The sequence below is a fragment of the Pituophis catenifer genome, unplaced genomic scaffold, assembly GCF_029215685.1.
Source record: "Pituophis catenifer annectens isolate HBS135680 unplaced genomic scaffold, rPitCat1.0.hap2 SCAF_1, whole genome shotgun sequence".
Classification (NCBI taxonomy): Eukaryota; Metazoa; Chordata; class Lepidosauria; order Squamata; family Colubridae; genus Pituophis; species Pituophis catenifer.
In genome coordinates, this window is record NW_027256881.1 from 91,156,707 (window position 1) to 91,173,892 (window position 17,186).

The following is a 17,186-nucleotide window of genomic DNA, read 5'->3' on the forward strand; positions in this document are numbered from 1 at the left end:
CAAAAATATACAGACATCAATTAAAAATAATTAAAATTATTAAATAATTTCGGCCCAAATTAAAACCCAAAAATTTAAAACACCCAATTTAAAATCATTTACATTGATAGCCCGGCCTGGCGGAACAGCAGGGTCTTGAGGGCACAGCGAAATACATGGAGGTCGGAGATCTTGTGCAATTCCGGGGGCAGTTCATTCCACAGGGCAGGAGCTCCTACAGAGAAGGCCCTCTCCCTGGGTGTCGCCAGCTGACATATCTTGGCTGATGATACCCTGAGGAGCTCCTCTCTGTGGGAGCGAACTGGCTGGTGGGAGGCTACTGGTGGCAGAACTAACTGTATTGCTAATTCTTCTGTATCTCCAAAAACAATATAAGACCAATGGTTAGGCCTACCAGAAAGGTAAGTGACCGATCTGTGATGGGATGTAGGAAGGATTGTGTCGGACCCAATGAAGCAGGAAGCAAACCCAAGGTCGGTGGGGACACGGTGGGGTAGGATTGGGGGCTTATAGATGGAGAGGCAGTATAGCATCCCTGTGATCATAAGTACAGGTGGATTGCCAAATGCTCAGATTTTGTTCAAGTCCCTGCAGAGACTCTGCAGGGACTATAACTTTGGGCAAGTTCAGCATTGTCATAATTTCAAACAGTCGCTGAGTAAGTGGTCATTAATCAAGGACTATCTATATGTTATCTTCACCCTGTGGCTACAGTCTTTACAAATGGGTTTGCTTTTCAACTCATCAAGCTGCATTGTGGCACCTGGCAAGGATGACCTTTGTCTTCTTTAATCTTTCATTGAATTCTTGAGCCCTTGACTTCATTATTTTAATTGCATGCTGGCATTTGATACTAAATATAAATTATTGCTATATACAGAAATCATCTGTGTGAGTGAGCATGGGGTTTGCTCCCTGTGTCTATGCAGCAGCATGCCATGCCAGTTTTGATGGGGTGTTATTTGCTCCTTGGTGGTTCCTTGAATAATGATCTGCTTTCTGCCTGATGGTTTGTCTGGTGTTTGTCCCTGCTTATCTGTATATGGGCTGCTGGAGGGAATGAGATAAAGCATAATTGCACGCCATTCAAAAGAGACAATAAAAAACCTAGGAAGGAAACAAAAAGACTACAACAGGTCCTCATTCACACTGATGATGTTGCCTAGTTGAGTAATGTCTGGAAACAAACATCCAACCTCAGAGAGCACCAAACATAATCAGATGCACTTTGGGCCAGTCTTCCCTCTTGCAAGCAAGGAGTATGTGATCCCCTTTCTGTGCTTGAATAAAGAAATTTTAAGCAATGGCAGTTTCTAAGTTCCAGCTATAAATGACTGTTTGATTCTCTCTGTATTCCCCAGATATTCCTGGGCCCTATTTACCTTTATGAATAACATACATACATACCCTTCATCAAGCCAAGTAACATTGTGAGAGCACAACCTGAAAACAGTGTTCTAAATGCTTCTGGAATATGTTAAAACTTTCGGAAGACATACTGCCCTGCTTCACAAAAACTGCACCAATTCCCCCTTAAGCATTTTAAGATAATATAACCATTGTGAACACTCTGCCAGGAAAGAGAGATGTGCTCCACTTAGAAATCTGCACAATTTGAACAAGATAGAGTGAAAAGAGATGAGACCCCAATTATTTCCCTGAAGAAAGTCTGGATGTATGCACCTCACGCTTTCATGCCCTGGAATAATGAAGGCAATGGTTATCATTGCAATACTGTAATGTATCACTTTCTTCCCATCTTTAAATGCTTCCTGCTGAGATTTTTTTTAGAAGTATTTTTTTCTGAGATTAGTCCCATCTTAATTTATCACCTTACCCTCATTTTTCCCCATTTACTTTTCTTTTGCCAAGTTTCTGAATGGTGGGGGCAGCTGAGTCGCACGAAGGCATTCTCAAGCATGTTACCTCCAGATGTGTTGAACATCAGCTCCAATAATTCCCAGTCAAAATGATTAAAACCTATGCAGGAATCATAGCAGGTTAAGTTCCAAAGCCAGCATGGAAAGAGTAACTTAAAACTTTTGCTTGATGAACATCTTTTAAATGTAGGACGGGGGCGGGGGGCATAGTTTACTGGTGTCCTATTTTTTAATTTTCCTTTGTTTCAGTGAAGGGCTGTAAAGCACTGTAAAGCCCTATATAAGTCTAAGTGATATTGCTATGGTGCCTTGAAATTATATAAGGGAAAAAATGCAATATACTTTTGAATTGTTCTTTCTCCTCATATATTGAATTATCATTTCTTTCTCCACCAGTTTTACCAACAGTTTACATCTGCATATGTACAGACTTACAGAGAAATGGCTGATACGGTGAAGCCTAACACAGGTTATATCTTTCCTTCCTTCCACAGGCAGTTATTTGTCTCACCATAGTACCAGGCAGCATTATGGGAATGAATGCCATTTTTTTTCTTTTAAAGATTCTTATCTTTAAAAGTATCTGTAGAATAAATGAGCAGAAGCAGCAAATCAAAATCAAAATTTTGTTTTATTGATCTTTCCTACCTGAAACTCTTGTGAAAGCATGAACATTTTCTACCATATTTTCTCATGTTCATCTATGTGTGCCTAACCCACCCACGATTGCCGTTATGAGGAAAATAGGAGAAGGAGGGAGTATTAAGTATATTGTTTATAAAAATAAATAATAATAATAAAGTCAGGATAAACAAACGAACAAACAAATCCAGCCCAGAATTAGTATAGCAGCTAATTCCAATGTTCCCACTAGTTTCACTGGGAATAAAATTCTGTCCTGTTTTGTCCTATTTTTTGAAGATCAAGTGGGCTACAGAATCTGACTCAGCTATATCCTGTATCCAATGAGTGGAATAATGCTGCTTTCTCCCCATTCAGTTACAATTGCTTAGAGGATTTCATTTTTTCCCCTGAACACATGAATGGTTTTGAAGGTCTTTGTCAATATAATGTGAAATTGAGTCATTTGTTTTATCTACACCATATACAAACATACAAACACATACAGGGATGAATATGCACAATCAATGAACATTATCAATAACTCAACTGTGAAAAGAAAATCACATTTATTCAGCAACAGGAGCAATCAAATAGTTATTCTACTGCTACCTGAAAATTGTACTGCTATCTGAAAATTGTTTAGCAAAAAAAAAAAAAAAAGCTATACAATCTTTCCATATCACCAAAAAGGGAGATAATGTAGTGATGTTTAGTGAGAATTGAATTTGTATCATTGTAAAGACCGTTCTATTGTAAAATGTCTTAGAAATAAATAATTCAATCAAAATAAATTTAATATTTTAATTACCTTCTATATTGTTTTACTGAATTCAAAATTGATGATCTAAGATATGCTTAGCTTGAATTGATTTAGCTCTTTTTCTCAACTTCTATATTTTCTCCAGCATTATTTAATATTGGGGAGGGGTTAAATAAAATCATTTTTGTTGACTGGTGCGTTCAAACAATTAAAATAATTATAAACAAATGCATTATTCAATCATATGTATAATCCAGCATGGTCTCCCATGAATTATGATAATTGTTAAGGTTTTTTTTAATCCACACTATTTGAAGGAAGGGGGCAAGTAGAACCTGGAGTCACCTATATATCAAGGCTACCAATTCTATATTTGCCCTCTCAAAAAAAATTTACACTGTGTTCATCTCTAAATAACCTTTAAAAATTATGGTTAAAACCTAAAAACACAAAGGGAAAAGAGGAGGATTACAGATGATGAAGGATAAGTCTAGAATAAATGGAAGAGATAGGAGAAATACACAGAAATTTAAATGAAAAAGTGAGCATAAAACATTATTATATTTCTTTGGATTTGAAAAGTAGGTTTCTGGCCCTAAAGAATGTTAACTAAAATCTAAGCATAGTTGCATGGCATAAATGTCTAATCTAGGGAAGGTGGAGTCTAACAAATAAAAGGACTAAAGGTGACATGATAGTCTTCCAATATTTGAGGGACTGTCACAAAGAGAAGGGGTTAATCTATTTTCCAAAGCACCTGAGACAAGACAAGTAGTGGATGGAAGCTTAACAAAGATAGATTCAATGTAGAATTGAGAAATTTCCTATCAGTGAAAACAATTAATCAGTGAATGGCCTGCCTTCAGAAGTCGTGGATGCTCCACCACTGGAGGTTTTTAAGAAGATATTGAACAGCCATTTGTCTGGAATGGTATAAGGTAGTGATGGCTAACCTTTTTGCCATCACGTGCCAGGAAGGGGGGGCAGGGGAGGTTTGCGCGCACACACGCTGCCCACACCCATAATTCTATTCACCCCGCGCATACGCGCGCGACCCCCACCCTCTTGGCATGTTTTTCTTTCTCACCTGGCTCCAGATCCTCTCTATGCATCTGGGGAGGGTGAAAACAGCCTTCCCCACCCCCTTGGAGGCCCCCCAGAGGCCCAAAATGACCCATTTCCCAACTTCCAGTTGGATAGGAAGTGATGTTTTTTGCTGTCCCCATCCTCCGGAGACTCTCGGAGCTAAGCTAGCGTGCCAGGCGACATGGCTCCGTGTGCCACCTGTGGCACGCGTGCCATAGGTTTGCCATCACGGGTATAGGGTCTCCTGCTTGAGCAGGAAGTTGGACTTGAAGACCTCCAAGATCCCTTCCAACTGTGTTATTCTATATTCTGTAAATGAGACCACATCTGGGAATATTTTAATGAAACTCATGCATTTGTAAAATATACCAGTAGCAGTATTCGAAAGGTGCAGCAAAGAAATAAAACCACTTGGTTCTCATATAAAGTCAAGATTATGTGAACTATTCCTGGTTTAAAAGCTCAGAGCCATGGTGGGGCAGTGGTTAGAATGTAGTACTGCAGGGCTAACTCGCTGCTCACTCCAGGAGTTTGATTCTGAATGGCTCAAGATTGATTCAGCCTTTCATCATTCTAAAGTCGGTAAAATGAGGACCCAGATTGTTGCGGGCTATATGTTAACTCTGTAAACTGCTTAGAGAGGGCTGTAAAGCACTACAAAGTGGTATATAAGTCAATATGCTATTGCTATTATGCCATCATGCTGACTTTTTTTTTTTTTAACCTTAAGGTCTTCTCTACTTTTGAACAAGCTGTTCAAGTTACTACTAGAAAAAAGTGTCATATAAAGGTGGCTCAAGCACTTATAATGATTAACAAACCATGTTTCTGGGACAAAAGCAACCATGTTGCTTCTGTATATTACACTGAACCGATTACATTGCTGCCTGAAACAAAATTCAAATAATGAAATTACTAATAGAAAAAATGCCTTTCCATGAGAATAATAGCTATGATTAAGTGGAAGTTGAAAATTTGGATTCTACAATCTATGAATAACTAATGAATTTCCTTATTTGAATAATGGATCAACTCCCACTATTAATATAGTGAGGATTGACATTATAAGAGAACTGATCGCTTTCTCTAATTCATTTGAGTTGACACACATGAATATAAAACTTACATTAAGTTTGCTTATATTGAAACTTTTAAAGAACTATGATATAAAACAAGCAAGGAAAATTGGTTCTTTAATTAATCTAAATCTTAACAGAGTTGTTGAGGAACTGGTAAAACTGCAATGCTTTACAGTTGGAAGGGGAATGGTTTGATTTGAAAGCAAATATATATCTGTCAAGGCCAGGAATAGTGGAAACTCTGAAGGGGAAAAAAAATTAAAAGATCCCATTCTTCTGGTAACCCTAACCAACTTCAGACGGAATGTGATTTCTCTAGGAATCATTAAATTATGATAATCTTTTTTTTTTTTAGCTAACCCAATATTAATTTAAGGAATTATCTGTCACACACCATGAAATATTCTTGCAGAATATTCTGGCTCATTGACAAACTTTCTTTTCCTTGCATTATTCAAATTGGCTCTGGATCATTAGTTTCTGGTTAGACGTCCATGGCTCTTGGCAATTTAAACCATGAAACTTGAAAAATTACTGAATTTAAAAAGTAATAACATTTCCACCTTGTGTTTCTCAGTTACTTGGAGCTATAGTTACTGAATTTCACTTGATCTGGCCACTAAAATTTCAGGGCAAATGAATAATAGACATGAATCCTAATACCACTAGATTAAACATGAATACAACCAATGATTTCATTCTCTCTATTTTTTCCCTAATATTTTAGTTATACCAAATGCCTTAAAAATAATACAATTTAAACAATATTGGAATGTACCCAAGAATAAAATAGAATAGTCTACTGAATAAACTCACTTGCTTATTAAATATATTTCTTTTGTTCTGATCATTCATTTTGTTATTCAATACACATTCACTCAGTATCAAATTATGCTTGAAGCTATTGCTTCTTCGTTTAGTACAGTATACATAATTTTAAGTAACTTATTCACTGTGCATTCAACATTTTTACATTTCCTTGGACATACCAAGTTATCTTTTCCATATAAAAAAGAAGACAAGGATTGTTTGCTTACAACAGACTTCATACCACCAATCACTTTTCTACCAACATTTGCTTATCTTGGAATTTCTCCAATCATTTTCCGTCTTTAATCAATACTTTACCAAAATACTTAAGTTGATCTATCTGCTCTTTTTTTCCCCCTACATATATAACTTACGCACCTTCTGCCAAGCTCTCAAGACGCTTTTATTCCAACAAGCTGGCCTAATTTTAAAATTTTTTAATCGTTAACGCTTAATTTTTAAATGTCCAAAACAGGTAGTTTTATTTTAATTAGATATGGGCCAAATTATTTAATATTTCTTAAATTCTCTTTTAAATTTATTCTGGCTGTATACCGCCCTGAGTCCTTCTGGGAGAAGGGCGGTATATAAATTAAATTAAAAAATAAATAATAAATAAATAACTTGCAATTCAACTCTATTTTCCAGATCCATACTCAAGGCACCATTCTGCAACTGATTCACATTCTCAGGTAACAAAGCATCATATGCAAACAATCATTCATACATTTAGATCCCCAACCAATGTACCTCTAATATTGCAATTTCTGTAAATACATTTTGAAAAACCAGTGAGGCATCATACATCTATGTCTCACTTCCTGGGCAACGTTAAACCATTCATTAAACACACCACATTTTCTCAAAAATATTTTGTTCCCATTATCTCCCACTTTTATTGCATTTGATAACCAAGTTCCAACTCTACAATTATGAAAATATTCCATAATACAACCTTATTCACTTTATTGTATACTTTTCTTTTAAGTTATCAAATTTTCTTTTTCATACTCAGTAATTTCTGTTACTTCTTGAAGTACAGAACGCTGGTCTATATAGCTCCAATCTGATATAAAGCTGCAAAATACTTCCTAAATTATTAATAATTGTAATTCAGGCAAATATTTCAGTACAGTCCATCAAATTCATTGGGAAGTCTTTTTGCATTAGAATTGTGATGCAGAACTGCCAATGAAGTAGGACAAATATTTGGTGCATGAAAAATTAATGAGCTCTATCTACCACAGCTTTGGGAAATTCCTGGTTCTTGTGTAAGGATTTCTCCAGGTCCAAGAACTCAAGAAAAAGATCTACTCATGTACAAATAAACATGAATAGAACTCTTTCCAGATTATCCTACTCACAGTGAGGATATCAAAAATGACTAGTCAGTGTATATGTTGAAATGATATAAAAATAAGGCTAATTTATACAAATTCTGTAATTTCTTAAAATTATTGCTATTATTGATTAAGCATGCCTGTGATTCGGTTTGTTGCACAATGATCAAAGCTGCCTTTAAATATTTTATTGTTGTGGGTTCACTGGAATTAGTTCTTCTTGAAGAAAGCAGAACAAAAGCAATTTCTAAGTGTGTTTTGCTGATAGTAGAAAAGACACTATTTAAACCCCATTATTTTAACAAGTTTAACCTCCTCATTATAAAATATTTTGTTTTCAAGTAACTGGTTCTTTGTATTATTACTGGGTAGAGAAACAGATACACTTAATAGTACTTGGCTGTAACCAATGGTGTGCTGGAGCCAGCTCATGAGAACTGACTGTTAAATTTGGGGGGATTCTATGAAAGAATTAAGAGTAGAACTGGGCTATGACATCTATTGCACTGAGCAGCTAATTCTGTGGCCACAGTGTAATACCAGCAATGGTATTGGCCACAGTGTAATACCAGCAATGGAGCTGGCAGAACTGGTTCTTACATATTTACCATCACATGACTGACTGTAAGCTTCTAGAAACCTGTCCTCCCTTGGCTCCATCCAACAAGTTATATCATGGGCATGCAAGCAAAGGCAGAACATCTGATCAAATGGCTGCCAGATACTATTGATGATACTAGCCATTTGAGTTTCCCACGGAATCATAAAGATCTAAGAAATCCTCACTGGCTTGTTTTCTTTGGCAGGTTTACATCCATCTGTTGCCACAAGGCAAAAGAAGTTAAATGGAGCTGCTTCTACCTAAAATGGGCATTTCTTCTCTTATGCCATACTGGAAATATAAGCTTCTGAGAACTCCAGAAACGCTTACAATAGTGAATTATGTAATGCATTTTTTAAATAAAACCTACTTTTACTTATTATAAAATTATGATTAGAGGCTTTGGATTATGCTTCTTGGTTTTATTCATGGTCTAGTTATCATCTTTTATTTTAATTAACATAGCAACCAATAGTGATACACATTTATTCTAGAGACATGTGAACTAGAACATTAAAATCTGTCCTGAAATCCATTAATAAATCATTCTAAATTAAATCATTCCAATATCAGCACTCTGAAATTATATTATGGAAGATGTCTGGAATACTGTTTCAGGCTGGCCTTTAACTTTGCTCCTGTAGAGCATGAAATATTGCGGTATTTCATGCTTTTGCCTTGGAAACCTGACAATCTACACCACCTTTTTTGTGGCACCTAGACTCCTCTATAAAACACTGTTGCCATTTTGACAAAACAAAACACACAAACTGTAGCAAAAACCTAATATAGGTTTCATGTATTTAAACATCTCCTCTTCAAAATCACAAAACTGGTGGGGGAAAAAGTCACTCATTTTATAGTACTACCCACTACAACCATCATCATGCCACAAAATATGACATGCTGTCCCAATTACTAAAAGACAATATGAGTTATTCAAGAACCACACTATTGTACATTATTCATCAAACCATGGTTTGAAAATTCTGGCTTGCATTGAGAATGAACACCATTTCTGACTCTATAGCAGCCTGCAATTTGTGATTCATCAACCCAAATACCTCCTACTCATCATATACTGTAGTTGGCTGATTCTTGATAGATGAGATTTTTGCAGTTCTAGTCAGGCAGAAAATTAGAGGTCACTGTTCACTATACATCCAAAAATACATCTCTCCTTGAAAGGGCTACTGATAACTTCCTGTTTTGCTCAGAGTTGGAAATCGCACATGATAAGATCATAACTGGACAACTTAAACAGATTCAGATTTCTTCTCAGCTATTAATAAGACATTAATGTGGCCAAGAGTAATATCATCAGTGAAAAAGACAGATTCTCATCTTTTTCTCTGTTCATTCCTAGAACCTAACCAGCATATAGAGAATTCATCAATGTAGTAGCATGTCCCAATTGATTCAACACACAAAGGATTCTCAAAGAGTCTCAGAAATAGACCAGAGCCAAAACTTGCTTAGTTTCAGTTAATATATATTAAGATAAACTAGATAAGCTGTTTTATACTTTGTATACAACTCTTTAAAGGCTAACTGTTAAATATGCTCTAAGCAAATTTAGATGAATTCTTAAAAAATAGACTGCTTGCTAATTCAGTTCTATTACTTATAGGGCTAGTATAAGCAAAATTCTGAACAAACAGTAGATTGCAGCAAAGAATTACTTTTCTTGTATCTTTTTGTGCCTAGATTCTTGCATCCCAGATATGGTAGTTTTTAATTACAAGATCAAAGCCTAAATGAGAAAATGAAGATCAGTATTCGGGTCCGAGAATACAGTATATATCAATGCTCTTTGGTGGCTTTCACAAATGAAGCCAAATATACGTGTCCCAGGATAATGTTGCAGGATCCAATCTGGGACAGTCACCAGAACCAGAGGTTTAGTCTTCCGAGTTTTGCTGGAGTCCATCCTCAGGGAACTTCTCTCTCACCAGAATGTGTCTTTGTTTTATCTCTAAGTGTAGTGGATGTCCAACTTCAAGGTATTGGTTACCACCTTTAGAGCGCTCCATGGCTTAGGGCCCGGGTACTTACAAGACTGTCTTCTGCCACCGGTAGCCTCCCACTGACCAGTACGCTCCCACAGAGAGGGCCTCCTCAGGGTGCCATCGGCCAGACAATGCCGGCTGGCGGCCCCAGGGGGAGAGCATTCTCTGTGGGGGCACCTACTCTCTGGAACGAGTTGCCCCCAGAGATACGGCGGATCCCTGACCTTCGTGCTTTCCGAACTGCCCTAAAGACGTTTTTGTTTCATCAAGCCAGGCTGGCCTGACCTACTCTTTTTAAAAAGAATTGTTTTTAAAAATTAGGGGTTTTAATATAGGGTTTTTAACTATGGGTCAAATTGATTTAATTGGATTTTAATATTGCTTTAAATTTTGTATCTGTGTATTTTATTTGCTGGCTGTTCACCGCCCAGAGTCCCTCGGGAGAGGGGGCGGTATATAAATATAATAAACTAACTAACTAACTAACTGCTCAACTTATTGTAAAAGTTGTTCTGGCTATGCCATCTGCTCTAAAAGATTTATTTCTCTAAAGAAATCCTTGAGAAATCATTTGCAGTTCCCTAGCTTCAGAAAAATTATTTATTCCCTCACTTCTGTGCACAATTCCCTACTTTCCATCTTGAACAAATTCTGTGTGCTTCCTACATTTCTTTCCAATGAGGTCAAACTTTAAGAAAAAATTCTGCTGCTGTCTAGGATGACATTCCTTTGCACTTGCATAGCAGTCAAGTAATAACTGCTTTTATAAACTGACAAACAAGAAAAAGACATCCTTCTTCAGTACAAGACTTAAAAAAGCAGAGTTGGAAGATAAAAGGACAGACTGCCAATAAACAAGGAAGTGCAAATCTGTTTTCAAAACAGGAAAGTTCTACTTTAACAGAAAAATACCTTGAGTTTTCACAACAACATATACAAACTCTCTGTAACACCTCTCCTGCGCGAGCTGCACTGGCTCCCGGTGGTCTTCCATGTGCGCTTCAAGGTTTTGGTTACCACCTTTAAAGCGCTCCATGGCTTAGGACCTGGTTATTTACGGGACCGCCTACTACCACAAATAGCCTCCCACCGGCCGGTACGCTCTCATAGAGAGGGGCTCCTCCGGGTCCCGTCAGCCAAGCAGTGTCGACTGGCGGCCCCCAGGGGGAGGGCCTTCTCTGTGGGGGCATCCACTATCTGGAACGAGCTCCCCCCAGAGATACGGAGGATCCTGGATCTGTGCACTTTCCGCCGTGCTCTTAAGACCCTCTTATTCCAGCAAGCCGGCCTGGTCTAATTTTTCTCCCCTTTCTTTTAAATTTTAAATTGAAATTTTAATTTGTTTTAAATTTATTGGGATTTTAATTGTCATGGGCTAAATTATTTAATTTGGTTTTAAATTGTTTTTAACTTTTGTATTTCTGTATTTTATCCTGTGCCTGTTCACCGCCCTGAGTCCTTCGGGAGTAAGGCGGTATACAAATTTAATAAAACTAAAAACTAAACTAAAACTAAACTAGACAAGCCCTAGTTTGTCTAGTCACCGCAGAGTGTCTTAAATCAGGCACTCTTAAATCATGGGATCTTACATTAAGATCAGGCTGAAAATGGTTTCTATGCAGCAGCTGCATCTGTGATAATACAGATGTTTTGTTGCCTAATTAAACTGCAAAGTGTATCTCTTTCTCTTCTCAAACTCACAGAATCTTAAATCAAAACCAGTGGCAAGAGCAACCAGCTATCTTCAGGAATGCAGTGCTTTGTCATTTGTTTTATACCCTCTAGTATACACTATTTGATATGACAGTTAATTTAGTCCAATGGCAGGAGTGACTTGGTACATACATCAAGTGTCCCAGCCTCAACCAGTCTGAAAAAAGCCAGTGTGGTATAGTGGTTAAAGTGATGGCCTAAAAACCAGGAAGATGTGACTTCAAGTCCCACCTTAGGCACAAATGCCAGCTGTGTGACTTTGGGCCAGTCACTCTCTCATTTAGCTCAACTTACCTCCCAGGGTTATTGTTGCGGGAAAAATAGGAGAAGGAAGGAGTATTATGTAAGTTTGCCACCTTGAGTTACTTAAAACAAAATAAAGGTGAAAATGAAATTTTAATAAATAAATAAACCGTAACTGTAATGCAGACTTGTTGAAAAATGGACAAGATTTGCTGAGGTATAATATGATAGCTGAATTTGATTGGTAGCTTCACCTAAATTTAACTGGACCATGCTTTTCTGAATTAAACTAATTTAGTAGTGGTGGGGGCTAGGGGAGTATGACAGGGAACTGACTACAAGAGCCAGGTCCAAACAGTACACAGGCAAAAGATGTGGTTGATGAACACTAGGTCTTAGTGTAGCACGAGAATAGAATAGAATAGAATAGAATAGAATAGAATAGAATAGAATAGAATAGAATAGAATAGAATAGAATTCTTTATTGAATAGAATAGAATAGAATAGAATAGAATAGAATAGAATAGAATAGAATAGAATAGAATAGAATAGAATAGAATAGAATAGAATAGAATTCTTTATTGGCCAAGTGTGATTAGATACACTTGTCTTTGGTGCATAAGCTCTCAGTGTACATAAAAATACATTCATCAAGAATCATAAGATACAACACTTTGTGATAGTCATAGGATAATAAACAAGGATCCGGGACTAGCCCTCCCAAAAGGAAGAGTGAACTTTCTGCTTTGCAGAGCGGCTCTTTTGAGACTACTCAATGGCATATTCCTTGCCTGACTGCTGCAGAGTGCAATCTGATGTGTCATATGGAAAATGAGGCAGCAGGTGGTTGATTGCTCAGCCAAGCAGGCACCCTGGAAAATTGTGGAAGCAGCTGGCATCTCTGGAGAGCTTCCCACTTTCTTATCTCCTTTAAAGCATAATCACCAGGTCCAAATACTTCGCTCTGAGGGCTCCTTCCTCAGAGTACAGTATTATTAGCAAGGTGGACACACAGGTAGTCTCACAGCGTAAGTTGTTTCCACAGACACTTGAGCTACAACTCTCTTTCCGAAAGCAGTGGGTGGGGGAGGTAAACATATGAACCAGGCACTGGAATACAATCTTTATATTTAACTTTCTCTTCTGCTTATTACTAAGCATTTGGCACACAATGATTATTTTTAAAATAAAAGCACCCTTCAGTACCTTGTTTCTCTTTTTAAACAGTACCTCGTGTCAGTTCTCATTATTAGTTCATAGAAAAAGAGAATTTATAAACCGAAAGGAACTGAAATTATTAGTGCAAGTAGAATTTTATAAGAATAAATTTGAATAAACTTGAATTAAATTTCATATAGAAGTAAGATTTGTCACTGTATTTTACTTTTGTATGTTAATTTTCCCACACACACAAAAGGGAAAGCAGAATGTGGATTCATGTCTTCAGAGAACAACTAAGAATCTCTCATCTAATTAAAGTATGATATACATGATCAGAGCTTTTCCTGTAATTTAATCATCATGTCTCAAATGAATCAGGGATGTTCAGATGTGATGCTAAACCATGGCCTAGCTCTACATTTAGAAACTGTGCCAGTCCAGTTTGTACCCCCATCTCCTCAATTCCACCTTCCTAAAGAAATAGATGAAGGAATAAACCAGGATTCAGTTTAAATTTCCAGCTTGCAATGGCAAATGAACCAAGAGCTGTTGTTTAAAATAAGTGATATTTTCTGAAATAAACCTGCAAACCTGGCTTCTATAACAATTCATTGGAATTTATTTTAAAATAAATAAATAAATAAATATTAAAAACCTGTAATAAACCAAAAAATAAGAAGAAATATAGTTTTACTAATCAAGGTTCAGACAAGCTTTAAAACAAGTTAAGAAGTAAAATTACAGTTCAAAGTTGATTTAAAATACTCTGGTTCGTTCTGTAAGTAGAGATTTAATTAATCCCTAATTAGGGATTTATGTATTGATATAAGAATTTCTAATTCTTATATCAATATACATAACAGTGTATGTCTACAATACATACATCACTTAATGGCCACAGATTTGCTTAAGAACCACAGTGTTTCAATTAACAATTGCCACAAAAAAAATGTCATAAAATTGGATCTGGTCACATGGATGTCTCGATTTAAGACCAAAATGATTTACAACCAAAAATCCAGTTCCAACTGCAGTCATAAGTTGATCTGTATGTTTTGACAAGTGGTTATAAAATATCTCAGCTTAATAAGATGAAATATGTTCAGTTGAATATGGTCACTAAATCTTATTGAATTACACACTGAATACATGCTGAATAGGATTATAGGATTCACATTTTAAAAATGATTAGGGAGAAGTACTTTATACTTTGCATGACACTTCAATAAAGCAACTCATCTCTTTACTAGCTTCCTCATAAGCTTGAAAAAAAGGACGAACTGATTTAATGGTAGAGAGTTGCTGTGCTTATATGTTGCTCAAAGCATTTCTTCCAAATCATTTTTTGAATTATGAACCATCTTAATATTAGGGTTCTCAAACACCTGTGTATCTACAGTAGTGACTGGACAAAAAATATCAAGTTACTTTTAACTCAAGAAACAGGATTTGCATCAAGGAAATTTTATATTTTATGCTGCAACGAAGTTTGCCTCAAGTAAAGCAAAATAATACCATTATGAGGGGTCCTTGGTGCTCTCTGAGCTTGCTTGTTTTCTTGTAGATATTTCATTACCCAAACTATGTAATACCATCAGTTACATATGTGACTAGACATATGTAATGGGAATTTGAAAATAAAATACCTCTTTTTCCTACTGATACCCATATATCTGTGAGATACCTGTACAGGCAAGAGAGAGAGAGATGGAGGGAGGGAGGAAGGGAGAGAGAGGGAGGGAGAGGGGGAGAGGGAGAGGGAGGGAGAGAGGTAGGGAGAGAGAGGGTGGGAGAGGGAGGGAGAGAGAGAGGGAGACAGACAGAAATAGAAACAGAAACAGAGATATACATACACACAGTGTGTGTGTGTGTGTGTGTGTATTTGTTTATCCTGCTATGTCCACCTTCAAGTGCTACTATTGTGCTTCATAAAGGAAGAGTAGGGATGTCCCTGGGATGAGCAAAGAATGCAGGTACTATACATCAAGAATATTTTCCCCCCTGTATTACTTTTTTTACCTTGATTTTTTTACCCTGATTATATGTGTGTATATTTTTACTGTTCCATGTCTCTTTCTTGTGTTTTTGTTAGCTGTCTAGTCTCATGAATTTGAGATGGATGATCATATAAATAAAAGAAAATAATAAAAAATAAAACACTCCCTGTAGGTTTCATCTTTCCAGTTAAAGCAAATCGGCACTTATATTGGGCAGAAGCAATTCTGGAGGTGGATGTTCATTTTAATGACAACAGTATAAATAAAGAAAAACTCAACTCAGCAAAAGATAAAGTTAATCAGCTACATATGGATATCTGCAAATTAAAATTGACTGGAATTGGACATTGCTATTTTGCTATTCAAGAACCCAAAACAAAGCAAAAAATGATGTTGCTTTCATTGTCAGACAGGATATACCAAAAATAGTACTTGGGTACAATGCAATCAATGACTGAATAATATCAATGTATAACAACTGACTTTTCAGACAATCCTTTAATCTAATGGCTACCCAAATTTATGTTCCAACTACTGATGTAGAATAAGTTGTTGAGCTTTACAATAAAATTCACTCTGAAACTAATAGAACATTAAGTGAAGACCTAAATCTTTTGAGAAGTGTAGAGCTAGGAAAGAAGTAAGGAAAGAGAAAAAGAAAACAACTATAGTTAGTCCTTGACTTATTTATACTTAACTACAGCTCAAATTAACAGTGGCTTTGGAAAGCATGTTTTATGGCCTCTAAAGGACATCTGACCATCACAAAACATTGCACCACCTTTCACAGTTAGATTATTGTGATCTGGATGTTTGGCAACCTGTTCGCTCTTATGATCGGTTACCAAGTGTCCCATGATCATTTACAATCTTCCTTGCCAGCTACTCAAAAAATTTCCATGGATAGACAATATAAAGTAATTGGCAATATAATGGTAGAGGATGGACCCCTCAGATTAGATGGAATTTAATAACATGCTATTGGGGAAGAGCTGAGCAACTTTCAGAGTGCTTATGATATGGCTAGATTGAAATGTTGTTAACGCTTTCTGCTTGGACTTCAGCAATGGAATTTTTAAGCTGCCCCTATGGAAGTCAGAATGCTGCCCTAGAGAGGCCTTTGCTCTGCTCCAACTTGGTGCAGCCAACTTGCCATGACCAACTCACCATGGGAAAATTCAACAATTCAATTTAAGTATTTAAAATAATTTTTAAAATATTTTAATTTTTGTCATTCAGATCTCATTATGTCCCCCTTTTTGAAATGTTTTCTTTAATGATTCTATTCCACCATTTCTTTGATATTAGTATAACTTATCCTGCAGTAAGTTTTCTATAGAGAGCTGGCCATGGCAAGCTGGCCACAGAAAGTAGGTCATGGTGATTTGGCTGCGCCAAGTTCTCCTAGACCCGCACGAGACTGCCTCCATTTTGCTGCCCTTGCACTCCCTCTGCCACTTTTTTTGGACAGTTTCTGTGGTGGATTTACATGTGTCTAAGGCAGCTTTTTTAGCCACATGTCTCAGAAACATCTGCCAGAGATGTTGGGTCCAAAAATGATGCAAAGGAGAACTGAATATCCTGCTTGGGATATCAGTGAGTGAAGAGACACTTGTGAGTGATCTCCACTCTCTAGAGTTTCCCTCATCTCTCCAAATGCACCCCATGCTCCTTACCTGGGGCTATCAGTTTAATGACCACAACTGGGAGTGCTAGGATTGTAGTTATTGAGCGAAGCAGTCACATGATTTCTCACTTAACTAAAGCTTTACTCAAGATTCTGGTCCAATTGTAGTTGTAAATCAAAGACTACCTGGTAATGCAAGGTGGATGGACTTCATTACAGCAGTATTGGGAGTCTTGAAGGACAAGGTCAGCACTAG